Source organism: Triplophysa rosa, linkage group LG18, assembly GCF_024868665.1.
Source record: "Triplophysa rosa linkage group LG18, Trosa_1v2, whole genome shotgun sequence".
Taxonomy (NCBI): domain Eukaryota; kingdom Metazoa; phylum Chordata; class Actinopteri; order Cypriniformes; family Nemacheilidae; genus Triplophysa; species Triplophysa rosa.
Genome location: NC_079907.1, coordinates 4,074,479 through 4,084,351, shown reverse-complemented (window position 1 = coordinate 4,084,351; position 9,873 = coordinate 4,074,479). Strand labels below are relative to the sequence as shown.

Sequence of the window (9,873 nt, the reverse complement as noted above, 5' to 3'; positions counted from 1 at the left end):
ACTATATACTACCCGGTACAATGTCTCTTATATGTTATTATCCCCCATTTTCTGTAAAATAGTCTTTATTTTATATATGCACAATTTAGAATCTTTTAGACTGTAAATCGTATTATATTGTATTGTCATTGTGTTAAATGTCTGTACTAGAAGCTTCCAACACCAAAGAAAATTCCTTGTGTGTGCAAGCACACTTGGCAATAAAGCTCTTCTGATTCTGATTCTGATTCTGATTCTGATCAGGGAAGTCATCTGTATTCATACTTACTTTGCATTATTGTATGTTATTCCTCTGTCCCAATCAGTGTTGGGCAAGTTACTCTTAAAAAGTAATTAAATTACTAGTTACTAATTATATATTCAATAGTGTAATTAGATAACTGTACAAATTACTCTCTCCAAAAAGTATTTATTTACTTATTACTAATTACTTTCTATATCCTATATCAACCTTGATTAGTTTTACGCTAACCGAATTAAGCTTGTTTAGACAAAGTCGGACCGAGTACCAAAACAACCTTGTAGCCAATCAGCAGTAAGGTGTACAGTGCACAGGACAGACATTAGTTGAGCCGAGGGCTGACGAAAGTGAAAGATGGGGGTATGGGTGTGTCTGTAAGTTAGACTTTGAATTTTGATGTCAATTCCACTATTGCACACACATATAGTACACAAAGTGTTTAGTTTAATTACATCAGAAGTAACTGTAATTAAATTACATAAAAATTTAGAGTAATCCCTTACTATACTTTTTCAAGGGAAAAGAACTTAAATGACAGTAACTAATTACTTAGTAACTTAGCTCATCTTTGAGTTTTTTTCTTTTTGTATTTATCCGGCATGTCCATTTTGCCTGAACCTGCCAAGGACATCGTTTTGATGGACATGCCATGGAGTGGTTTAGCTTTTCTCATCTTCAGCGCCCTGTTCCAGGAAGCCATGACAACAGTCGTCTGTCATGTTGTTGCTCGGCTATCTGACGGCATCATATCCCGGAACACGGTGTTAAAAACAGACCGAAAAAACGTACTGACTAGGGCTGGGTAAAAAAATGGATTTAATTGTTTTTGGATCGATTTCATTTAAATTTGCAATATCGATTCATAAGGCATGAGATCGATTTTTTTTCCCCATGAAGTTAACCCCAGTAGTCTCGTGCGTGATGACGCAGCAGCGCGTTTATGTCAGGTTGACGTTCAAGCGCGCAAGCGTGCATACACAAAATGACCGACGCAGGTAAAACCGCGCTCAGCAAGCCGTCCCAACTAAAGTCTGACGTCTGGAACCATTTCTGATTTAAAACAACAAAGGACAAAGAGCTTGATAAAACCAAAGTGTTTTGCAAGATCTGCCAAGCGGAGCTCAGTTATTGTAGAAATACTACAAACCTCAGAAACCACTTGACAATGTATCACACTACGCTAACGTTAGCTTCCGACAACAAGCCGTCCGGGGCAAAACAAAAGAAATTGAAGGAATTACTAACATTACCAGCCGATTCTCCGCGGGCCATAAAGATAACAGAGGCCATCGCAACTTTTGTTTGCAAAGACTTACGCCCGTACTTGGTAGTGGAAAACGAAGGCTTCAAGCGGCTCATTCAGGTGCTCGAAACACACTACGTTATGGTGCAGCGTAAACATCTGACTGAAACTGTTGTCCCCATGATGTATGCATGTGTGAAAGACGACATCCTAACGAAAATGCAGTCAGCAGAGAGAGTTTAAACTGTCCAATTACAGTACAAGTTTGCATTTAAAACCTGTTGTTAAAGGTGAAGAGAAAAAATAAAGTACATTTGTATTTTGTAACACAGTTGAGCCATTTTCATTATTTAAGAGCAGATTGAATTGAATCGAATCGAATCGTGATTAATCGATTCAGAACCTTATGAATCGAAATCGAATGGATTTAGGAAATTGGCCACGATACCCAGCCCTAGTACTGACTGCAGCAACACTTTGTGTTTGGTTTTACATGAAGGAGCTGTGCAAATGTCTCCTTTGTGGCCCTCAGGCAAGAGCGAGACTGGTCTGGATAATTGGCACTGGTGAACAAGAGGGTCCTTGCATGAATCCTTAAACCAGAGTTGAGACTAAAGGGCGTGGATCTCAGTAATACCCTTGAGAGCTGTCTTAAGGGCGTTATTAACCATCTCTGGAAAACACCAGAGGCTTGGATCTCACTTGCTCTGTTGGGGCCTTTAAAGTGCACTGTGGCCATAGCATGGCATGGAAAAGCTTGTGTGAGATTTTAAGCTTGTGAATGTGCGCTGTATAGTCACATTTATTAAAGTTACATATGTAGACCTTAAAAATGAATCTCATTTGCATTCTTGTTTTATTCAAAATAAATTGAATTGGTTTCAAGGTGGTTTATCAGTTTGTGTGTGCCATTGGAATTGAACCCATGACTTTGGTGTTGCAAGAGCCATGCTTTTCCAATTGAGCTACAGGGACACAAATGTAAATCTGCTAACAGCTTGTTCTATTAACGCGTCCAGATGCTAAACTTTGAAACAGTTCTATAAATGAGTCACACATGGATATCTTTTCCACACAACCAAACAGGGATTTAAATAACATCCCCACCAATTTTAAGAGGTAGATTATATTGATGCAAATCCACGTTTGTTTTTTCCAGCAAGATCCGTTGTCTCCACAGGGAACATCTCACCCTAGGCATATCTGTCTCGTCTACCCCTGGGCTGGAAAAGTCTCGCTTCATACACGCTGCTGAGCTTCACGCAGAGGTGTTGATAGAACCTCATGTGAATCAACATTTCTTCAGTCTATAGTATACTATCATTAGCTCTGGAGTGGGTTGTGGGGAAAGCTAGAGGCCTAGGCGCACCTATTCTCTCTTTACAGTCATTATTCCTTATCCACAGGCACATGGATTTTGCACAGGCATGCACAGAATATGATCAATAAAACATTGTCACCCGACACATTGTTTGGGTGAGTTTGCACCATCTGCTTTTTCATTCTTCATTCGACATGTTTTTCAACACTAATTTTGTTCCAATATTCCACATTCAAAATGTTGTTGGTGAACCTTATGGACAGTTATGAAACTTTGTTTCTGAATGTGTTAAATGTTTCTAAAACAACGTAAGAATAATGTTTTTATAGAAACCTTTTAAAGACTGTTTTAGCGGCAACAACATAAACAAGTGTTTTGTGGCCCAAACATGACTTCTGGTAGACCTCCGCAAAGAATCTATAACTGTTGAGTAGTTTTAATTTAATTTAATTCAATTAATATACAATAAAATATTTATATATATGAATATTCATATAAATTAAATATAAAATACATTTCTATATGATAACCAGACACATACCGGAAATTAAAGCGGCCCTAACACACGCGGTTTCATCAGCTTCACTCACCGCATGCGGTTCATGTCCGGCATCTTTTAGCGCTGGGACGACTCCATATATCAGTTTCAAACGATCTCCAAATCCAGCGTTATATCCACCGTTTATATAACATTCATCACCCAAATGCAGCGAACAAACAAACACCTGAACTTCGCGAATGTATGCTCTCTCTCTCTCTCTCTCTCTCCTGCACACAAGTGAAAGTGACGATGCTCCTTCTCCTGCTCTCCTTGCTGTCGCGTGGGCATTTTCCGGGAGAATTGTCCAATAAGGGACTAAGAAAAATTGTTACGAAACCGTTTTATATGTTCGAAAGAAACTTTCCGAAACCTGTACGATCGCTGGGGGAGTGTAGCGAGCACAGAAATACTATGTAATATGCCCAACTCGTTTTTTGACAAGTTGACCGTGTTAAGCATGAGAAGACAACACGTTTAACATTGTGAAGAAGTCAGAATGCATGACACACCATTGCAGCACCCCTTTAACTTCGAGTCAGCGCGTACGTCCGGTGAAACGGTTTGTAATGTTTTTAGAATGTTTAGCAAAAAACATAATGCTCTATTAATGTTACTGCAAGAACATTTTTGCTAACTTTGAGAGAAACTTTAGAGAACATAAGCCAAAGGTCTTAGAACATTCCTTGTTAGATGGGAGCACTTTTTCTTATTTAAAGCAGAGATTGACAGTAATTATGCATTTTTACTCTACTTCAGCAGTGTTTTAATCATTTTACTTCACTACATTATAAATCATACTGTATATCATACTAATACTCCACTACATTTCATAAATAAATGTTTTATGTTTTTCACCTTTATTGTTTTATTATTGTAGTATATTAAAAATCAAGTACTTTATTTCTTTTACTCAAGTAATATGTGCGTAAAAATTTTGATTTTTTTAAAAGTAAAAAAATATATGAAATATTTATAAAATATAGTGGAGTAAAAATGACGATACTGTTTATGCTTTATACTGTAGTAAAGTATTTTTTCTAAAGTACAAACACTCTGATAAAGTACAGATAGTTGAATATGTACTTGAAAGTAAAAATACTTACGTACTGTCCACCTCTTCTTTAAAAACAAGTATGGTACCATTGTTGCCAGTTTTATCTAATATGATTGACTCCGTATGTTGACATTTTTTCAGTCTATCCTCATTCAGGTAAATATGGAGCCATACTTGTGCCCATCACCTACACAGAAAATAAAACTGCTGGAGGGTGTTGACAAGACGGCCATCGAGTACACTGACTCGCATTAAAGGGACTTATTTCATTTCATGTTTTTTTCACCAGGTATGCATGTGTGGACTTTTAAAACTTTATTTAGAAGCTCACATTTACCAAAACCCTTGAGGCTTGTTTCAAAGGGCTAAATTCACTGCTGGCCTTATCTCAACCAAACATTCTCCTGCAGCCACAGAAATCACACGCGCAGGTTTCACTTAAGTTAAGCGAAATCTGCAAATCCTAAGGCTCAGATACCATCTCGCGTGAGAATAATCCAGTGACTGAGTGCTTTAATTCAAACCGATTGGCTTTGCAAAGTGTCACAATTCCACAATTGATGAAACCTCCATCAATGGATTGAATACAAGCTTCTGAGTCACGGTGGGCCAAGAAGCCAATCACCTGAGTGCTTTTTGCCCCAGCAGGCAATTCCACGAGAGTATTCGGATCAATTTAGCAGAGTAATAGCTTTGTCTGGGTTTTGTGTGCATGTTTAATTTTTCACCCTCGAGCATTCTTGCAGATTTACAGTTTTCTGAAAACAGTCAATTTGAAGTTGGATAGAATCAGCACTGACCCTGAATCTCTGTCTCTCTCTCTCTCCACAGTTATCGGTTTTAATAAAAGCGAAGTCTCAGAGTCTGCGGAACAGAATGCTAAGATGGCAGTGGGACTACAGAAGGGATCACAGAGAATAATTGAAGAAACATTCTCAAACACAGGACTGCCAAAAACGGTTGGTAAGAGAGAGTACTGAGAATGTGAAAATTTTCAATAGACCAGGGCAGTAACCAGATTAGTTTAACCTTTAGTTTTGAATATTTGGTTACGTCCTTATTCTGCAAAATATTTGAATCTACCTTGAAACCTGTATGTCTTTCTTCTGAAGAACACAAGAGTAGATATGCTGGTGACAACAACGGCGGTACCCATTCACTTGCATCAGTTTTGTGCCCATACAAGACGGTGAGTAAATGATGGCAGAATTTTCCTTTGGGGTGAACTATCCCTTTAAGGGTTGTTTATTTGTTGTACTTTTTCTTGAGTGTCGAGGTTTGGTTAATGCGTTCATACAAATGGCATCAATCCACAGCAACAAAAACAACACAAAGCACATTTTCATGGTCAAATAAAAAAATATTCTTGCGAATCCAGTTGCCAAAGGCATACTCGCAATAAGAACAGAAAGCAGACATGAGATATAATAAAACATCAAAACATTCAGTTTGACAGTAAAATGAATTAATTCTCAAAAGAGATGACTCTCTGACGCTTCGCTCTCCCCTGCCTAAAACGCCAGTCCTCTGAGAGCAGAGCGATAATGCGTAAACGTGCGCACGCTGGCCGTAAACAGCTTCAAACTGGACACAACTAGGCACTTGCTTGGACGTCTGATTCATGTCTGACTCTGGGCTGAATTGATTACAGCAGCTGTCTGATTGCTGGCCGTCCATCTGCCGCAGCCAATCTAAATTGCAGCTCCTCCGAGGGTCTCGGTGCCCCTCCCTCCTCCAGTCCAGTGCTGATAAATCAAATCTCAGCCCGTGATTCAGCCCTCACTTTCCTCAGCCATGCCAACACGGGAAACGACTCGCCATTTCTGGGGCAATTTCCCCGGAGATTGAATTGAAGTGATTTATGAGCCACAGCCATGGCATGCAGGACTCATGACTACATGGCGATGAATGTTTGTGAAGTCAAAGAAAACAGAGAATGTTCTTTGTGGGCATGAAAATGAAAGTCAAACACATTTGAATGAGAAAGATGTATGATCTCATCTTTTTTTCTCGTGTTTGGTGTGTGTGTGTGCGTGTGTGTGTGTGTTTTTTTGTTTATATAGTGGGTTGCTTTTGAGAAGATATTTCACAGACCAGATTTCTGAACAATTTTGACATTATTATGAAGCCGAATGGAAATACAGTAGGAAGAAAACTTTGATTATGATAAAATGATTGGCAGTGCCACATCAGACTAGAGTGTGATGTGGGTCACACTTGCTTTGCCTTATAAGTTTTTGGAAAACTTCAGATGAACAACAATTTTAAAGTTTTTTGTTTTTTCCTCTCTTTAGAATTTCAATAGATTTGGATCGTGTCTTTCACTATACAAATTTCTTCAAAACAGCTTTGTCTTACAAACACCCAAGTGAAAGCGCCAGAGGCAACAGTGGTGAGAAAAACATCCTGAGATGTTGGATGAGGATGAAACCCGGGGAGGAACCAAGACTTGGACGGGCATGTGTTTAAACAAATCTTTGCAAAGCATTTATACACTCATAGGAAACAAATGAGACTTTTATTCTTTTTCATAGACAGCTATTAGATTTAAGAGAGGATAAATGGTGTTACAATTTTTGGATTTTTCATTTAGGATCATCTCTATGGATTTTCTCTAGAGTTTCATAGAGATCTCAGCAATGTCCTAAATTGTGCTCAAATTTGCACATTTCAATTGGATCTGCTGTTAGATAAAAAGTGGGATAAAATGTCCTCACGTTCACATATCTTATTGTTTCTGCACTTTCATCCGGGTGTATGTTATCCAGCTATGCATCATATACAACCCCAGAGCCGCCGGTTTAAGTCAGCTGCAATAAAATACTGTAACTCAAAGACAGGAAATTGCATGTGCAATTGATCGAGCAGAAAGTCTTAAAAGTGAACATTTCTTAAAAGTAACCCTGCCGTCATATTCCGTGGGTGGAAGTTGAACTTGATATTGTATATTTTCCATAGTGCCATGAATGCTAGAGGTCATGTTTTCTAAATTTAACACTACCGCATGTCAAGCTTTTGGTCCACACTGTAAAGTCACAGTGTGCATGATTCGGTCAGGCAGTGGCTTCCATCTAAAATGTTATCAGATACTGCATGTGCCATTGAATTTACTGTAATACAACTCACAGTTCTTTGATGACAAATGAGCCATTTTTGTCTGAATGGTTCTATACAGGATCTTTCTTTTTTGTAGTAGAAAAATGTTCTTTGATTATAAAAAGTGAGAAAGAAATGGTTCTTATAAGAAATATTTTAGAAATATATAGAAAGATATTTTATGGTACCACTGTGAGTTAACAGTATCTGCCAAATGCATAGATGTAAACATATACAGCCACAGAAAAACATTAAGAGATCATTTCAAAATATGTTTTCAGTTGTTCTGAATTTACGTGTTTAGGTGAAATTATCACTTTTGTTTCATTTGAACTACTAACAACATTTCTCCCAAATTTAAAATAAAAATATTGTTTCTATTTGCATTCATTTGCAGAAAATGAAAACTGGAGAAACCGGTCAAAATTACAGGAAAGATGCTCTGTATTTTTTCAGACCTCAAATACTGCAAGAAAACAAGTTCATATTCACTTTTAAGCAATATTTGAAGAGTTTGGTTCCAAAATGAGAACTCAATTTCTTTCAAAAATCATGTTTTTTATTGTGCATTCCAATTAATATCAATCAAACTGCAGTTGGTTTGTTTTGATTTTAGCCATAATAACTAACAAAATACAGCTAACTAACACAATAAAACACAATAAAAACATGATAATATAATAAAATACATGATTTCGATTTTTTTTTTAACTGAGTTATTTCATTTTGGAACCAAACTCTTCATTTATATATTTAGGAAAGTACCAAAATAACTTTTTTAATGTGATAACCTGGATCACAGTTCTCTTGCCATGCTGTCAGTCTTTCACATTGTTGTTGGATGACTTTGTGTCACTCCTGAGGTTTGATTTTGTTGAAATTCAACAGACACTGGACTGGAATGACCCCAATACATCTAGAAATGTTGAATAAATGAAAATTTGGAATGGTCTCTCAATTTTTTCTGCGGCTGCATATTATTGTAATGTACTGTTATCTAGCCACCGATCCTTCAGTAATGTGCTCTCTGTGTAGTTTACACATTGCTTCCTATAATTTCTTTGGCTCTAAAAACCATTCCTTGTTAAGGGATTGTAGGGCCAAGGGGTCACTCTCTGGTATTTACCTTCTTCAAACACCTCTAGTGAACGCATGGGGTCCTGGAAAGATCACTGGAGCGGTCATAAGAGCAGAAATCCCATCATGCCGTGTGACAAAATCTATTTGATACCACCATTTCTCTATGTTAAATTAAACCGCCGTCACCTGCTGGGCTTATCTGTCAAACTGCTCTCGCCTCGCTCATCCATTTTAAACACGATCGATCGTAACATCTGTGCACTGTAATAGTCTTCCTTCACAATTATAAGGATGTTGTGGCTGTTTTGTTATTTAATATGGCTAGTGGTTTGGGAATATCTCTTTTATATATCATCGCCATTGTCTTTTCAAATATTGATCCCACTCCGTTACGGGCGGAGCAGATGTGACAGGATCATAAGCTTCATATTCTAACATTTTTCCCCCAGGTGAGATAAATTTGTGATGCCTGGAGCAGCTTGCTTTAATTACACCCTCTCTATACGCTCCATTGAATTACAATGGCAGTTCTTTAATTATGCAATTTATCAAATTCTAAATATGGAAAATCTCGCTTTAAACCAACTGGGATAGTCAAAGTTGCCCCTTAAACTTGAAAAATGTTTCAAAAAGCTGTCGGATTTACAAAACGTATTACTTTACAAATCATCTTTTGATCTCGCTGGCTGATCACAACCAGAGAATAAAGCATTCATTTTACAAAATAACTTCAGCTTTGGGTCATTACAGCATTCGTTTCTCACGGGAGAAACACACGGCCATCAAACGTGACCATAAACTGCTGCACGTAGTTGGTAGAAATCATTACACATTGTAAAATGTGACAAAATTGAGGCCGAAGATCAATTTTGTTTGTTATACTGTAAGATAGATTCCAACTCTCTAATTTAATGTGTCGCATTTTTAACCATTTGTAAGATGTCGATAAACCCTGCACGTTCTTCTTGGCAATGTGAAAAGCAAACCATATTAGTTGTTGAAAATTATTTTTAATAAATGTAGCTTGAATGAACCTTGGTATCTCTCATTATATTGATGTTGCTGTAGTTTGCAAAACCATATGGTTTGGGGGTTGTTTCAACGTTCACATTATCTTCTTTTGTGTTCTGTAGAAGAAAGAAAGTCACACAGGTTTGGAATGACATAAGGGTGAGTAAATTATGACAATTATTATGACACATCTGATCTGGTTTGATCGGTTTGTTTTGCACTGTTGGGCATGTTTCGCTTCTGTTAAAAAGTCTTTATTATAACTTTTCATTTTACTCTTTACAGT

General features: G+C 37.5%; 1 long non-coding RNA gene across 3 annotated transcripts in view; it reads left to right on the top strand.

The window, feature by feature from the left end:
• The window catches only part of LOC130569313 (uncharacterized), a 16,381-nt gene extending 8,304 nt beyond the window's left edge, over window positions 1-8,077 (top strand). For 2 of the 3 annotated variants that reach the window (XR_008964808.1, XR_008964807.1), the window contains 3 exons: window positions 5,232-5,359; window positions 5,513-5,589; window positions 6,695-8,077. This is a non-coding gene — a long non-coding RNA (uncharacterized LOC130569313). Of the gene's footprint in view, window positions 1-5,231; window positions 5,364-5,512; window positions 5,590-6,694 lie in introns of all 3 variants that reach the window. The other variant, XR_008964809.1, reaches the window with a different exon arrangement.
• Window positions 8,078-9,873: the final 1,796 nt, after the last annotated feature.